We start from the raw sequence: 17,882 nt of genomic DNA, 5'->3' as shown, positions 1-17,882 counted from the left end.
ATGGACTAGGTAACTCTCAAAAAAAAGAAAAGAAAAAAGAATCAATCAACAACCACTTCAAAATATTCTAAATAACTAAGGATTAGGGGGAAACAAATTAATATTTCTTTGAAGTCTATTGTATATCAGAATGACATTTTTGTTTAAAAGTGAAATCAGTAATTGCTGTAAGATCTATAGGAGAACAGATATACATTGGTGCTATTGATCAATTTATGAAGTATTCTATTTTACAAATAAATTTTAAATTAGACCATAAGGTCACTAAAGTATTAATACTCTTTAAGTCAGCTATTCTATTACTAAGCATATGCCTGCAAAGATGGAGAGGGAACTGAGGGGATTAAACAACTATATGTATAAAAATAATAGTAAGAGAACCCTTTTCTTGTTTTGTAGCAAAGAGATGGAAACAAAATGGATGCCACCAATTAAGGAATGGCTGAGCAAAATGTAGTAGGAATTACTACTAAAAGAATATGTTTGTAATAAAAATATTTAAAGGAACTACCCATGTTTCCCCGATAATAAGACACTGTCTTATTAATTTCTTTTGGACAGAAAAACACCAGAGGCCTTATTTTCAGGGGAGGGCTTATTTTAATGAACCTTGACAGCATTTTTAATAAACAGGTAAATGTGAACAAAAAAATGTACCTTTATTCAATAAGCAAATCACTGGGGAAGAACAGGATGACGCGCTCACTGCTGCAGTTCTGATTGGATGCAGCTCGGAGCGCAGCGAGAGTTTCACCCGGGGGGTGGGGGGACGGTGCATACAGAGGGTACTGTAATGTAGCATGTAGCACAGGGGATCACCTTCACTACAGTAGTAATCTCAATAGGGCTTATTTTCGGGGGAGGGCTTATTTTAGAGGAATCTTACACAGTAAAGGGAGGGCTTATTTTCGGGATGGGTCTTATTATCGGGGAAACACGGGTATTATGCAAAGAATAAATTCAGGGCGGAGTCAAGATGGTGTGGTAGAAACAGGACCTCCGCACTGCTCTGGCTCCTACCAACTCCAATTCAAGTAAAAGGGGACTCTAAACAAACTTTGGAGCTACAGAACCCAAAAAATGACACAAAGAACCTAACCTCCCTCTGAGAACAGCCCAGCAGGCTGGCAGGAATCTCCCAACACAGTGCTCTGGGAACCCAGCCCAGCCCCACACCCTAGGCTTTAGCCCCAGGGTGGGCCTGACTAACCACCAGCTGGAGGGACTTCAGATCACCAGCAGCTGTGGCAGTTTCCAGAATTATGCACACAGATGTGAAGGACAAAGTAAGAGGTCAGTGCAGTATGGTCTTTGGGATCCAGGAGTTGGGAGCACATTGGTCTCTTTCCCCAGCGTGAGAGGCTACTGAGGAGCCACGACCCCTATTTGGTGGCTTCAGCTCCTGGCCTTCAGAGTGTAGGGGGACCAAGCAACCCCTCTGAGAGGTAATTGCTTTTGCTTTAAGCTCCTTGGATCTGGATTGCAGTCTAGGGTAGAGGTCCTGGGGTGTGAAACCAGCTTGCCAGAGCGTGTTGAGGCTTCAGAGAGGGCACCCAACTAATACCTTTGGCAGCTGAGAAACACTGCCTTTTGGGATGAAGCTCCCCTGTCTGGTGGTAGAGTCCTATTGTGGCAAAAAGCCCAGGGGTCAAGTGACTGAGTGGTGACATGAGAAGGCAAAGGAAGCAAAATAAACAGGGCACCACAACTTTACACTCCTATTTTGGTGACAAAAAGGATCAAACATGGAACAGGAGGAAGACAGTGAAGTCAGAACTCCTGCACCAAAAGCTCCCAAGAAAAATATGAGCTGACTACAGGCCATAGAGGACCTTTAGAAGCAAACAAGAGAACTGGAGGAAAAATTGGGAAGAGAAATGAGAATGATGCAAGAAAGTATGAAATGAGAGACAGTAGCTTGACTGAGGAAAATAACACCAAAAAATGTAGACTAACTCAAATAGCAAAAGAGGCTCAAAAGGGCAATGAGGAGAAGAATGCCTTCAAAAGCCAAATTTGCAAGATGGAAAAAGAATCTCAAAAGCTCACTGAGGAGAATAATTTCTTCAGAATTAGATTGGAGCAAATGGAAGCTAGTAACTTTATGAGAAATCGAGATGCTGTTCATCAGATGCAAACAAATGAAAGAATAGAAGGCAATGTGAAATATCTCATTGGAAAAATCACCAACCCAGAAAAGAGATCCAGGAGAGATAATTTAAAAATTATTGGACTACCTGAAAGCCATGATCAAAGAAAGAACCTAGAAATCATCCTTCAAGAAATTCTCAAGGAAAACTGCCCTGATGTTTTAGAACTACAGGGCAAAATAGAGGTTGAAAGAATCCACCAATCACCTCCTGAAAAGTATCAGAAAAAGAAAACTCCTAGGAATATTATAGCCAGGTTCCATAATTCCCAGATCAAGGAGAAAATATTACAAGGAGCCAGGAAGAAACAATTTAAATATTGTGGAAACACAATCAGGATAACGCAGGATCTGGCAGTTTCTATACTGAGGGATGGAAGGGCTTGGAATATGATATTGTGGAGATCAAAGGAGCTGGGATTAAAACCAAGAATCACCTACCCAGTAAATCTGACTATTGTGTTTCAGGGGAAAATATGGTCAATCAGTGGAACAGAGCACTTTCAAGTATTCTTGATGAAAAAAACCAGAGTTGAAGAGAAAAACACGTTCAGATACAAGAAGTAAGAGAAGCTTGAGAAGGTAAACAGGGAAAAGGAGTCATAAGGAACTTATGAAAATTGAACTATTTACATTCCTACATGGAAAAATGATAATTGCAACTGATGAAACTTTTCTCTGTATGAAAATAGTTGAAGGAGGGTATATGGGTATATGAATACATATGTGAATGTGTGTGTATGTGTTTACAGGTATGCATAGATAGAGGGCCAAGGACCAATTTAATAGGAAGGGATGATACTTAAAATTTGAAATTAAGAGGTCAGAGAGGAATATGAGAGGAGATGGGGCAAAACAGAATGGGGTAAACTATCTTATAAAGAAGAGGCAAGGAAAAAATGTTTACAAGGGAGGGGAAGAACAGGAAGGCAAAAGGGAATTGGTCTAACTTATTCTCATTGAATTTGGCTCAGGGAGGAAATGACATAAACACTAAATAGGGTCTCTCACCCTACAGGAGAGTAGTGAGGAAGGGGATGAAAGGGGGGGATTATGGAAGGGAGGGCAGGCTGGAGGGGAGGGGATGTTGGAAGCACCCACTTTTGAAAAGGGACAGGATCAAAGTAGAGAATAGAACAAGTGGGAGGAGGTATAAGAGGGAGGGAAATATAGTCAGTCTTTTACAATATATTTACTATGGTAATGTTTTGCATAGCTACACATGTACAACCTATACTGAATTGCTTATCTTCCCAGTAAGGGTGGGTGACAATGAAGGAAGGGAATGAATCTGGAATTCAAAGTTTTAAAATAAAATATTTAAAAATATATAAATACTATTATTAATACTATTTTACATGTAATGGGGAAATAAGATATACAGGCATTGGGCCATAGAGATCCTCCATGCCCTACTGGAAAAATCTAAGGGGGTATGGGAGAAGATTTGAGAAAGAGCAGATTGGAATAGGGGATATCCTGTAGGACCACTATTTTCAGGTGGTGGGTAGGGGAATAACTCAAAATCAGGCGGAAAACAATGATGTAAACCAGAAGTTAATAAAGCATTTAAAAAAAAATAAAAGAATATATTTAAAGTAATTTGACCTGTCCAAACATACATAATTAAGTGAGAACAATTAGAACAATTTTTACAATGATAGTAAGGTAAAGGAAAATATTTTCAAAAAAACTGTTGAACTCCAATCACTGCAATATAGAATCACAACTCTAGAAGACTTATGGAGAAACTTAGAAAGGATTGGAGAGAGGGAGAAAGGGAGACAGGGAGAGAGAAAGGAGCAAAGGAAAAGGGGAAAAGAGGGAGGAAGGGCAGGCAGATGGAGGCAGAGGAAGGAAGGAAAAACAGAAAGAATTCAATACCGATGATTTCTTTGCTGTTAATAAAATCTGAAAAGCAAAACAAAACAAAACTTAAGGGTTTTTTTTGTTTGTTTTTGTTTTTTTTTTCCTGAATTTTGTGAATGAGTAAGAGTAAACTAAGGAAAGCAACCAACAAGTCTCCGCCTGCAGGTGAGTCTCCAGTGAACAGAAGAAAAATTATCTTCAAATGTTTTAAGTACTATCAGAGGCAAGGTGTAATGCAAGCGATTTTGTCTCCTTTTAATGCCTAAGTTCAAATTACAATAGCTCTGTGCTATCCTTCAAAGTGCGATAAAGAATTGGCTGTAATACCCTATGAAGGTCAGTCAAGTTACAGACAGCCTATTGTCCAGGATCTTGGATTTCTCCAGAGTGCACTGACAAATGATAAATTTTGCCATACATCGGTGGACAGTGAAGGTCTATTTCTGCCCCTTTATCTGGTAAATGATTGACAATTTTCAATAGTAAGTCTTTCTATTTTACAAATGAAAAATGAAATGACATTCAATTTGGAGTTCGATAGCTACAATAAAACACAACTTTATTCTTAACTTAAAGACCAAAGAATATTTGAAAATAGAATCACTGTTTAAACACAACAATAATTCATATTTATACATCCTTCACATATGTCCTCTCAGCGGATCCTCACAACAAGCCTATAGTGTAAGAATTATGGAACCTTTTTTAATAAATGTAGTAACTGAATTATGAAGATCAGACTAACTAAGCTCAATCAAAGTTAGGTCCAAACTAAGCTTCAAACAACATATCTGACTTCAAATTGACTGTTCTTGATACAATACAAACTTATTTTCTTGTTATTCAATATAGAGAATTTTAATATTTGAGTCTCTTTTAAATACATATTTTTAAGTTATTGTTGCTTTTCATTTTGTATGATACTCATTTTCTGATATAGTCTAACATATTGAACTTTCCCTTGTAACAAAGAAACAAAATTGATTGATAAAGCTAACTTTTCTTATGATTATATAAAAGATTCCTCACTTGGGGTACCATTAGAACCAGACAAAAGGAGTTTTCATTATCTGTCCTCTAGGAGAAATAGGATATTATAATTCATCAAAGTTCAACTCCTTTGAGTGTTATTTTTCATTTACATTATTTGAATCATGAGTATATTATTACCGAGTTCCACATTCATTCATTCAGGCTATCTCATATTTTTCTGAATTACTGCTATTTTACTTTTTTTTTGGTAGCCTAACAATGCCACATTCAATTCATATGTCAAAATTTCCACAATAAGTGGAAATATTTATCTTAACAAAACCCTAAAAAATGATTCTACATGTGTATATATAATATCCTTGAGATGAATATATATGCACATAAATATACACACATATATCATATAGAAAACATATATATGGAAAATATGTAGATATATTTTCTTTTTTATCTTTCTTAAGGTATATGCCCATGAAGTTATTGGTCATAAAAGCATAACATTTTATCCTAAAATTCCAAATTGTTTTTCAAAATGGTTGGACTAATTCACAGCTACATCAGTAATCAACTAGTGTGCCTATTTCTACACAGCCCCAGAAAAATTACCTTTTCTTTTTTTATTAGCATCTTTCTGGGTGTTGAGTAAACCCTCTGAGTTATTTTCATTTGTAATTTTCTTAGAATGATAGAACATTTTTATTACATTGCTATTTTTTGTTCGCAGTTCTTTTGAAAGCTGTTTACATCTTTTGACCAAATGCCAGTAAACAAAAAATATTTAAGTTTTAATTATGTGTCAGACACTGTTAGGAACTAATGTATTTTGTTCTTCTCAGTGCAAAGTTTATGTGTGTACATACACACTGATAGATAGATAGATAGATAGATAGATATGATATGATATGATATGATATGATATGATATGATATGATATGATATGATTTGCATCACCATTAAGTTAGGGGGCATATTTCATTGGTATAAGGCTATTCCTTGTTATTGTTGTTTTTCATTAATATAAGGAACTCCTGGAGGGAAATTTTGTCTACTAAATAGATGGAAAACTTCACTTTATATATTTAGAGAATTATTTGGATCACTGAAAAGGTTAGTGCTGCCCCTAGTTGGTCAGAGGTCATATTTGATCCCAGGTTCTCCGGACTCCAAAGTCAGCCATTTAATTATTTTTCCAGTTTGCATCAAAAATATTTTATGTCAATATGCTTCCCACTCAAGAATTTGTTCTTTTTTTCCATCAACATTTGTTCATTATTTATTTTATGTATAACCTTTAAAAAGTTTTATGTACTTTAAATTTACATTATTTTTTTGCCTTTTGGGGGGCAATTGGGGTGAAGTAAATTGCCCAAAGTTACACAGCTACTTTTTTTGTGTGGGTCTTAAGTGTCTGAGGCCTGAACCGAACTCAGGTCCTCCTGACTCCAAGGTGTGCGCTTTACTCACTGTACCACCTAGCCACCCTAAGGCAATTTTGGTATCCTGTTTAGTACAGTATGTCCCTCTTGGTCATGTGTGCAACAGTACCACTTTTTTCCTTTGTATTTTACTTTATCCTTTTTTTTTTTTTGGAAAATGATGTCTTTCAATATTTAGATCATATATTCAAATGTAGCTTATATGTTGTAAGAGTTTGGTTAAACTAAATTTCTAATTGCTTCCAAACTTTCCAGTAGCCTTTAAGAAATAGTTCTTCCTAGAGTAATTCATGTCCCCGAATTTATTAAAAAACAACAACAACAACAACTGAACTGTTATATGCAATTGCAACTGGGTCCTGTTTATTTAATATTTTCCATTTACTAATGTTTCTATTTCTATTTTAAAACCTTTCCCATGCTATTTACATATAGATTTTGATTTTATTTCATCTTTCCTTAATTTATTCTTTCCTTTTTCACCTAAACAGAGGCCCATTACTCATTATAAAGATTAAAAAAAAAATAAAGCAGCTCAGCAATCCAACACAACAATCAAGTATGACAGAATATGCTGTATTCAGCTTTCAAAATTTCCCACCTCTGTAAAGATTAGAGGGAAGTTCATTTGTGTATCTATCTTTCATTGTCAAACTTGGTCATCATAATTTCACTTTCTTAAGGTTTGATATTTATTCTTGTTCTATGAATTTATAGTTCTTAATAAATAGCACATATTATTTTTTCTGGTTCCACTTAGCTTCACTTTGCATCAATTCTGATAAATCTTTAAATGCCTCCTTATGACTTCATATTCATTATGGCAGATAGGAGAGCATGGGAGCATTAAGACAGTTACTTCACCAAGAAGCTGGTCTCACTAGACCACCATCTCCCCCAGAACTCTGTTACCTTATGACTTTGTATTCATTCTTGGGCTTGTGGAGGCTGAGGGTAGAAGGTGTCATTGGGGTAGAGAGAAAGGGTTCTTTATCCAGGACTCCTATGTTAGTTCTTTTTTAATAGTATTTTTAAAAAATAAATGTAAAAGCAATTTTTAACATTCATTTTTGATAAAAGTTTGATTTCCAAATTTTCTCCATCTCTCCTCTCCCATGTCTTTTTCCTAAGATACCAAATGATTTGATATAGGTTATATATGAGCAATCTTATAAAAATATATTTTCATATTAGTGATCTTATAAAAGAAGTAACAGAACAAAAGGGAAGAAATATGAAAAAAATGAAAATAGTGTGATTTCATCTCATTCAGATTTCATTAGTTTTTTTTTTCTAGAGATGTGGATAGGATTTTCCATCATGCATCCTTTGAGATTATCTTAGATCATTTTATTGCTAAGAATAGATAAGCCAATCTTAGTTGACCAATATCCAATGTTGCTTTTAGTGGGCACAGTGTTCTCCTGGTTCTGCCCACTTCACTTTGAATCAGTTCAGGTATGTCTTTTAGGTTTTTTGTTTGTTTGTTTTTCTGATATCTGCTTGCTTATAATTTCTTTTTTTTTAAGTTGATATTTTTTTTACTAAAATGGTCCAGAAATTCTCAGATACAATAATTAAATGTCTTCAAAGGAATATTGAACAGTAGATTGTCTTAAACATGTGTTTTCTAGTTGGTTAAAGACTCTACCTCAAGTGCTCAGACCTAATTTTTGTGCATTAATTAAAAATCAGTATGTATTTTGGATGAGCTAGTATACACTGTTTTGAAATTTGCAGTAATACAGTTAGATTCTTAACTACAATTTAAAAAAACAGCACTTTTCTATTAATCAAATGTCTCTCATGAGTAAAGTAGTAAATTGAAATCCACTGTATTATTCATTACACAATTAGAAAGCAACATAAAACACTGAAAATCAGATCTGTAAGAAATATACACGGTTAAAACAAATATATCAAGTATCATAGTTCTTAAACTACTGTTTGATAAAGATGCTCCTTTTCCACAAACAGCATAAAATTGAAGAATGATGAAAGTATTTAAGAAAGCTTTACAAAAGCTTAATTCCAGTTGTATCTTCCTGAGGGAGGTGGCAAAGGGTAATTCCTTCCAGGGCTATATCCCTGTCTCCCTCCACAATCATCACGTCTTGGTTTATAACCACCTGGGCCTCCTAGGAGCTGATATTGATTTTGTTGAAATGCTGCATTTTGGGATTGCAGCATATGGTTCCAAGGCAGGAAAAGCTCAGTTGCAGCTCTGTCAAATCTTGGTTGATGGAAGGAGTAGGGCTTCTCCATAAATCATGTGTTCTCATATTTGACATAAGCTTTGGAATCTGTGCTTGTCCTCTTATCATTGGCCTGTATAAATTTCCCTGGTAATTTCCAGGTGGCACAGCATTGCTGTAAGGTCTACCTCTTGGACCACTTGGCATGACGTGACCTAGTGTCCTAAATGTTGACCCACGTGAACTGGTCTTTGGTCTCAGTTAAAGCCAAGCTGTGGTCTCCACTGCCGTCCATTGCTAGATTTTTCCCAATCACTATGTTTAAGTACAGTTGCAGGCTTTCTGGTTCCTGGTAACACTGTAGCTTTAAAAATGTAATCTTCAGCAAACTGTAGGTCTTTAAAATTAATACTGATTGCAGTGTTCTGTGTCAAATCTCACAACACTGGAACAGGAGAATATACTATCTGATCTGGAAGAATGGCTTCTTCATGTAAAGTCAGTTTTCCTTGGATCCCATGACAAAGTTCAGGTGGTAAATCTACTGCCTATGTGGAACCTGTTTTGTAAAGTTCTGAAAGGAAGTCACTAAGTGGATGGTATTTTCCCTCTAACATTGCATCACCGCCAAGACTATTTCTTCTAGTTTCATCAGGCACAAGGTCAGGGTAAACTTCTTCCAGAGAAGCTCTGAGATGACGTTCATCAACAAATGGTAATAGGGCAACACCTTGCCAAGCATATTTCTTCCCATTCAAATCAATTGTAAAATCTTCAGGTTAGAAGTCAGTTATACTAGATTCAGGGTCACTCATAAGCTTTCTCCATGATGGAGGTAAAAATTTACCATTTGCAGCTGAAAACACCCCCATAAGCTGCTACAGTGGCTTAAACGGTCTTGTACCCTTTTCAAAATCAGAGGGCATATCTTCAATACCTTCAAAGTCTGAAGCAAATGGTGCATAATGGAAGGTATAATACCACTTCCAGAAAGCACAGCCCTGGTAATAATATCGAAGAACCCAACATAGTCCTTCAACATAAGACTGCACAAATTTACGACGGAATTTCTCATCAGCCGCATCAACATCCAATTTATTCTTATAATACCATTGCTTCCAACCAGATTCCCATAACCTGAAGTTATCCTCTGGCTCAGGTTCACTGTCACTGTCTTCTGATTTTCACTTAATTCGTCCTCCTGGAGATGGGGAGCCATCAGAAGTGAAACTAGTATTGGGAGATGTTAAAGGACTAGAGTTATTGTGCATTCTCATTTCATAGGCCTCTTGTCTTGGATTACTTGCTACTTGAGATCCATGTGAATTTCTTGCACCCAAGTCTTGAGGAATTAAAATTCCACTAGGAGCAAAAGCTGGCTGATCCCTCTTCATTCTTTTTCTTTTTTATTTCTGCCTTCTTTTAAATCTTTCCTCATCATCCTTTCTCTTTTTAAAAATGCTATCTTCAACTTCACCAACAGCTAACATGATCATTTGTACTCTTTGTAGATTGACGTAACCACTCTCTGTAATGTAACCCCCTGTTTTATGTATCACATTTTTTTATATATTAACTAAACGGTCAATTGTTCCTTCTCTAATCTCCAAAGAAGAATAATGTGGAAGGAAGTCATTTCCCACAAAGAAATACATGAAAACTCAGTCATTGATGCTCCTCTCAATACCAAAAGTGCAGGCTGGCCATACTTAATTCTCTTTTTAAATACTCACGAAGCACATTTAGTCGAATGTAGTTAAACTCTCTTTCTGGAGCAGGAAGACTTTCTTCAAACTGATCATGCTCTCCCTGTTTTTCCCTTGGCAAACCCTGCGGTCCTTGACCTCACGCCCAAGTTGATTACAAAGACCACATGGTTTGGGCTTGTTGGGCTTGAATTCTTCCCTAATAACTGTAAAGTCTGGCTCACATGTGGCAAGTCCAAGCATAATTAGATCAGCATCTTCTCCACATAAGCAATGAGTGTTTGGATCATAGTTAGGTTGAGCTCTTTGTCTTCTAATATAATCATGATTTTATGTTCTCCTTCACCAGGAACACTAGTATCAGAGAAAATAACTGTTAGATTTTTCCACCCAGGGTCATTATTTAAACGGTCAGCAATGCAATATAAAAGCATTTAGCAAGATTGTCCATGAACTCAGGTCCAGGTGTAATACAATTGCTGTCAAATCTTTCTTTGATCTCTTCTGGAGGAAGAAAGCCACCTTTTGACAGTATTTCTTCCCTGACTCATTGCTTTCCTATAGTTGCTTCCATTCCTTCCTTTGATGCTCTAAACCTCCTGGAATGCTGCTGGTTCATCTTAGCACGTGGAGCTACTCCATCTATTGCCATGTAGAGAAGTTGTCTTGGTCTTACTATATTGAAGAGTCTATAAATATATTCAAAAATTGAAACCATCATCTCATCTTCATTTTTTGATGCTGGTTTGTCTTCAGGATGTGTACAAGGATGGATGATTCCATTCATATCCAAATATAGATTATCTAACTCTACTTCATTTGGATTAGGTTTACTGGTATCAACTGGGATCTTGATGCCATTGCAGTTTTTGGGCTTTTCATCCATGCAGTTCATGATGATGGATGGATACTTGTGGCTCAGCCAGTGAAAGAAAGCCAGGACTCCCTTGGTGTCAGTTGGGTGCTTTTTGAGTAGACAAGCCCGGTCCCGGAAAAAACAAAACAAACAAACAACAAAAAAACGTAACCAGAGAGACAGGCAGCGGCGGCAGAGTGTAGGCACTTCCCTGCTTATCATTTCTTACAAAATATATTCTTATAGAATAGTATTCCATTACTTTCACATACCACAACTTGTTCAGTCATTCCCAGTTGATGGACATCCCATCAACTTCCAATTCTTTTCTACCATGAAAAGAACTGCTACAAATATTTCTGTGCATATAGGTAATTTCCCTCTTTTATGATCTCTGTAAGATACAGACCTAGAAGTGGTGTTGCTGAATCAAAGAATATGTGAATTGGTTGCCCTTTGTGCATAGTTCCAAATTGTTTTTAGAATGGTTGGATCACTTCACAACCCCACCAACAATGCATTAATGTATAAATTTCCCCACATCCTCTTGTACATATCTCATTTTCCTTTTTTGTCATATTAGTCAATATGAAAGATGTGAGGTGATATCTCAGAGTTGTTTTAATATGATTTCTATAAGCATTAATGATTTAGAACATTTTTCATATGACTGCAGATAGTTTTGATTTCTTCATCTGAAAACTGCCTAGTCATATCCTTTGACCATTTATCAGTTGGGGAATGACTTGTATTCTTATGAATTTGACCCAGTTCTCTATATATTTGAGAAATGAGATCTTTTTTAGAAACACTTGTTATAAAAATTGTCTCCTAGATTTCTGCTTTCCTTATAATCACGGCTACATTGGTTTTGTTTCTGCAAAGCCTTTTTTGATTTAATATAATAAACATTATCCATTTTATATTTCATAATGCTCTCTATCTTGTTTGGTCATAATTCTTCCCTTATGAATAAATCTGATGTGAAAACTGTTCCTTTGTCTCTCAATTTGTTAATGGTATCATCCTTTAGGCTAAATCATGTAACCATTTTGAACTTATCTTGGTATATATTGTAAGATGTTTTCCAGATTTACAAGCAGTTTTTGTCAAATAGTGAATTCTTATCCCAGAATCTGGGGTCTTTGGATTTATCCCATGTTAATTATTAAAATTCCTATCTTTATCTAGGACTAATATGTCTTCTTATAATTTATGATCTAGTTCTAATTATTTTGCATATAATAAATAGAGAATTAGTCTTGGAGTCAGAATGACCTGGTTTTCAATCCTACCTTTGACACATACCAGCATCATGAACTGTGGGCAAGCTGCTTAAAGTACAAAGATGGACATGGGTTGTGTTTCCCATATATGTTATGTCTGACCTCATTGGTCTATTTAGGTGTAGCTTTCAAGGTGATGTTTTTCTGGCCACCATTCTCTGAATGAGATTCATACTATGATGAGGAGGGAAAAAGGAGGTTGAGACCAGAGGCTGAGCACTCTGCTCTCCTCAGAGAAAGGTACCAGGCTAGGATCATACCTGTCTACCCACTTAAATGTTAATAATTATTTTTATAAAATATTTTAACATCTGGAAATGCTAGTTACATTATAATCATTCCAGCTTGTTTTTGCCCCATCATTTTCTTTCATACACTAGAACTGGCATAATCTATATATTATGTATTTTGTGTCCCAAAATCAATTTTATTATTTTATCCAAATCTATGAAATGATCCCTTGGTACTTTGGTTATCATGGTACTAAATCTGCAGTTTAATTTAGGTAGTATAAAGATATTTAGTTTTATTGGTGCAAAAAAATATGAACGATACTTATCTCTCCATTTCCCATCTAATATAACAATTAAATGCCTACTTAAAGAAACCATGAAAGGTAATAAGGATGCAAAGAAAGTATTTTTAAATAGTCCTTGTCCAAAGGGAACTTCCATACTTTAGTAAAGAATTGTGATAGTTTTATATATTTTTGTAAATCTTGAGTATAGTTTGATAGCATGAATTTCAGACATTTTAATGGATTTTGAAATTATTTTAAAGGGAATTTTCCTTTCTATCATTTCATCCTGGGTTTTGGTAATACTATATTAAAAAACCTGATGTTTTTTTCTGGTTTTATTCTGAATCCTGCTACTTTATTAAAGCTATTGTCTAGATTCATTTTAAAACATGATTCTCTGAGTTTTTAAAAACAAAACACAATGCTTTTTACAAATAGTGCGAATTTTTTCCTATCTTTGTGTGATAGTAATGGAATATACTGTATTGGCTTGGTTTTCAAATTGATTGTGTTAAAACCCAGAGCTTGTTAATCCCACCTGTGGGATGGACTTGTTGATGTGAAAAGAAAGTCCTGAACTGGGAGGAGCTGGTGATGTAGATTTGGAGAGACACAAGAGAGAGGCAGAAGAGCTTTTTGGAAGTGGCACCTTGTGGAGGCAGAGAGAGACTGAGAGAATTGCTGGAGGCCACTTTGAACTGCCCTGGACTTTTGAGACCTATCCCCTGAGCTGCCATGAAGAGAGAGAGAGGCAGAACTTTTTTGGAAACAGCACCCACGTGGAGACAGAGAGAGACTGAGAGGATTGTGGAGGGCCACTTTGAATCACCCTGGACTTTTGAGACCTGCCCCCTGAGCTTCCAAGGACTGAGGAGACATGGCTGTTTTGCTGGCACTTTGTCTGTCTGTTTTGATGTTGTTTTGCCAGATTTGTCCACTGGTGAAAGACAGTCCTTTTGTTGAAGAAGTCCTGGAACCTGGCTGTTGGCTAAGAGCTCCTGAGACTGTCCTGCAGACAGAGAGTGAATACTGTCCACTGGTGAAGGACAGTGCTGTTGTTGCAGGGGTCTGGGAACCTTTCTGTTGGTTCAGAAGCCCTGAAGAAGGATTTTCTTGTTGTATGTTTACAGAAATCCTGGGAGAGGGTTTTGCTAATGTTTTCAGGGGTTCTAGGACTGTTCTACAGACAGAGGATGAATTAATGAAGGGACTGGCAATGTATCTTGTGACCTTGCTAAGCCTTGTCTCCCCAGGAACTAAGATTGCTGAGAACTTGCCTCCTGTCAAGATGAAGAAAAGACCTCCATTTGGGTATTAAGTACTGTGCTTAAACTTGATGTAACTCTGGGGTAGATTCAATTGTGATGCAGGGGTGGGGAACTTTTGACCTTTTTGTGTTCTATGATTGAACAAATGAATGTACTTTACTTATTATTGGAAACTAATCTCCATTTAAGAAGAGGGGCTTTGTGATGGACTAAATGAAGGTACAGCCTAGGGGTGGAGTAGTATTTAGAACAGGGACTTTGATTGAATGAATGGAAGGTCCTGGGGTGGGGTAGTACTTGGAGATTATTTAATCACACTTAGTAAATGCTGTATTTTGAATGATGTCATGTTTTGACCTTCTCTGTTCTTGGTTGGTCACTGAATAAAATGGAGAGCACCTATGCTGGTATTCTGAACCTTGGGAAGTTGCCTTTCCTTGGCATTGCATTACACTTTGTTGCTGTTTATACCATTAATTTCTCCCATTTAATTTATTTGTATAGCTAGAATTCCTAGAATTTTATGAAATAGTAGCAGTAGAAGGTACATGCTAATTTTACCTTGTTGGAAAAACAGCTAGTGTTTTTCCAATGCAAAATAATGCAAGCTTTTATATAGAATTATACATATACATACAGGCATATGTGTATATATGTATGTGTGTGTGATTTCAATAAAATTCCCTTCTTGCATTTGCTTTTTTTGTATTTTTATTTTCTTAAAGGCATTATGTATCTCTATTGAGGTAATCCTGTGGGGATTTTTTGTTGTTGTTGTTGATGATGGTGGTGGTGGTGGTGGTTTTATATGTAATTCTGTTGTTTTCCTAAAGTTCTGCTATTTAAGTATCCTTTGACTTCTTGAAAGTCTTTTCTGGTTTGAAGGTCATGAGAATATTTGCTTCATAAAAGAAGTTTGATGGAGTATCTTTTTTCTCAGTGGCTGAAAAATTTTTTGTCATAGTTACTTATTTCTATTTAAATTTTCACTCCAAAGTATCTTTGTTAGTTCAGGTTTAATTTATTCAGTTTCTTTTTATGACATAAGGTTTTTGGAGATGTGTGTTTCTTACTTTGATAAACTGGGTATTTCACATTTTTCATATATTTTATTCATTCCTTCTCTTCTCGGTTTTACTTGCCCAAAATATAATTGTGTATTATAATTTCTGCTAATTATTTTTTTTTCTTTATACTGAATTCAACCAATCATGGCTATTATTTTGTTAATTTGGTTTTCTTCTTTTCCTTGTCTGTCTCTCTTCCTTTCTTTGTCTTTTTTCCCTCTCTCTTTGTCGCTCTTCTTTAATCATTAGTACATTTTTGTTTGCAATTTTGATATTCAAATATCTATGTTAGTTTTATTTAACATTTTCATATTCTGTTGGTTTTCAATTTTATCAGTTATACTACAGTTTTAAGATGTCTTATGTAGAGGCTAAGTGGCACAGTGAATAGAGCACCAGTCCTGGAGATAGGAAGACCTGAGTTCAAATTCAGCTTTAGACACTTAACACTAGCCATGTGACCTCAGGCAAGTCACTTAATCCCAATTTCTTTGCATCCCCTCCTCCAAAGTGCTGGAGGGTTGGGGGTGGGGAGTGGGAGGGAAGATGTTTTATGTGGTGCTTGTTGGAATTTGCTAATTTCAAATTACATGCTAAATTGATTAATTTTCATTTTTTTCCTGTTTTCTCAAAGTACATTTTCAGAGACCTATTTTCTCCCTCCAAGACATGATTTAGTAATATCTTAGAAATTCTGGTCTATTGTATCATTTTCACTTTCTTAGTTATTATTGGTATAATTTGTATTTTGTCCTTCACCTTAAGTAAGATGTCCTTAGTCTCCTTTTAAGTCTCCATATCTTTTTAAAAAATTTTCCTAGTATTAATTCCTCTTTCATTGTGATGTAATATATAAAGAGTTGTTTGATATTCCTATCCATTTATATTTATTCATGAATTCCTTGAATTCCAATGAATAATCTATTTTTGTAAAGATATATGGACACTATATGATACAATGATTTTGTATATTCTTTAAGTTTCCTATTTAGAAGATACCATAAGTATTGAAAATCTATTTTTTTCTGATGAGTCTTTGCAACTTTCTTTTCCTTTTTATTTCTTTCTGTTAGATTTACCCAGATGTGAGAGAAACAGCTATAAAGTTTCATTTAAATGTTGTATTACTAGCAATGCCATTTAAAAATTCAATTTATTATTCCTTTATAAATTAAGGCACTATATTATTTTGTATAAATATGTGAATGCCCTTCTTTATTGTCTATGGCTCCTTTAAACATAATTCATTTAACTTGTTTATCTCTTTGACACTGTAAGTTTTTTAATACTACATTTTCTGAAATCATAATTGCAGTTATGATGTTGGTGAAATATCCTGACATATTACACATTTTTTCTAACTGTAATTTTCATTCCATATATGTCTTTATTTTAAAATATGTTGTATGCAGAAAAAGTTTTCTTATCTATTCTACCAGTCTCCATTATTATTATGGAATTCACTACATTCAAATTGAAGGTTATAATGATTAAGTTTGTGATTTTCTCCATTAAATTCTCTTGTAAGCATCTTCCTTTCTTTTTTTAAAAAGTATTTGGTCTCTGCAATATTTTTTCTTATACTGGTTTAATCTTGGTTATTTTTCCCCCAGAAACTTCTCACCATCTTCCAAGCTATTTTTTTTATACATCTGTGAATTTTTTTTTCATTCATTCCTTATGTTTCCCAGGGCAAGTTTGAAAGGGATTAAGAGTACCTACAGGGCTGGGGTGTCCATGGAGCACAGTGAGTAAGAGCACCAGCCTCAGATTTGGGATGACCTGGGATTGAATCTGGACTCAGACACTTAGCACCACACCCAGAAATATACTGGCTGTGTAACCTTGAGCAAGTTACTTAACCCCAATTGCTTTAAAAAAAAGATAAAAAAATAGTACCTACAGGGTAGGCTAGGTGGTACAGTAAATAGAGCACCAACCCTGGCATCAGGAGGATCTGAATTCAAATACAATCTCAGGCACTTAATGCTTACTAGCCATGTGACCTTGGGTAAGTCACTTAACCCCAGTTACCCTGCAAAAAAAAAAAAGCAAAAAAGAAAAGAGTACCTACACAAACACTCTCACATGTTTATCTTCAAATTAATTGACTTTCATGGAATCATTTTTGAAAGAACTGTTACTGTGTTTACCTTTTTTATTTCTTTCTCTTTCTAGGATAATATGAATTATACTCTCACAATCATAGACCTTAGTTTTATATGTTCTGTTTTTTTTAATATTTTCTTTGTCCAACATATAAAATAGAGCTTCAGTAAACTCAACTTAAAACAAAGTTTAGCAAAGCAAACTTCACTTCCTCCTCTGTCCAAGTCAACTAATAGTGTGACTATAGATTTAATCCTTTCCTCTCTTCAAATTTGTTTTATTGTATTTTGAGAGTCTATCTTCTCATCAGACTCATTCCTAGAAATGAAATTTTGTGAATGAGGTGATGAAAAATGTATACAAGCTACTACCGTCCATGAAACCACTGCCAATTTTAAGACCTATGTTTTCTCATCATGGACTCATAT

The 17,882-nt window shown here is 35.4% G+C and overlaps 1 pseudogene; it reads right to left on the bottom strand.

Annotated features, from left to right (window-relative positions):
• Nucleotides 1-8,050: 8,050 nt before the first annotated feature.
• On the bottom strand, nt 8,051-11,295 carry LOC138145866 (5'-3' exoribonuclease 2 pseudogene; annotated as a pseudogene).
• Nucleotides 11,296-17,882: the final 6,587 nt, after the last annotated feature.

Source organism: Petaurus breviceps, unplaced genomic scaffold (assembly GCF_028583685.1).
Source record: "Petaurus breviceps papuanus isolate PSGF00001 unplaced genomic scaffold, PetGlider_PUasm1.0 90750, whole genome shotgun sequence".
In the NCBI taxonomy this organism is placed as follows: domain Eukaryota; kingdom Metazoa; phylum Chordata; class Mammalia; order Diprotodontia; family Petauridae; genus Petaurus; species Petaurus breviceps.
Note: the sequence above shows the minus strand (reverse complement) of the source record. Positions and strands in the feature narration are given on the sequence as shown.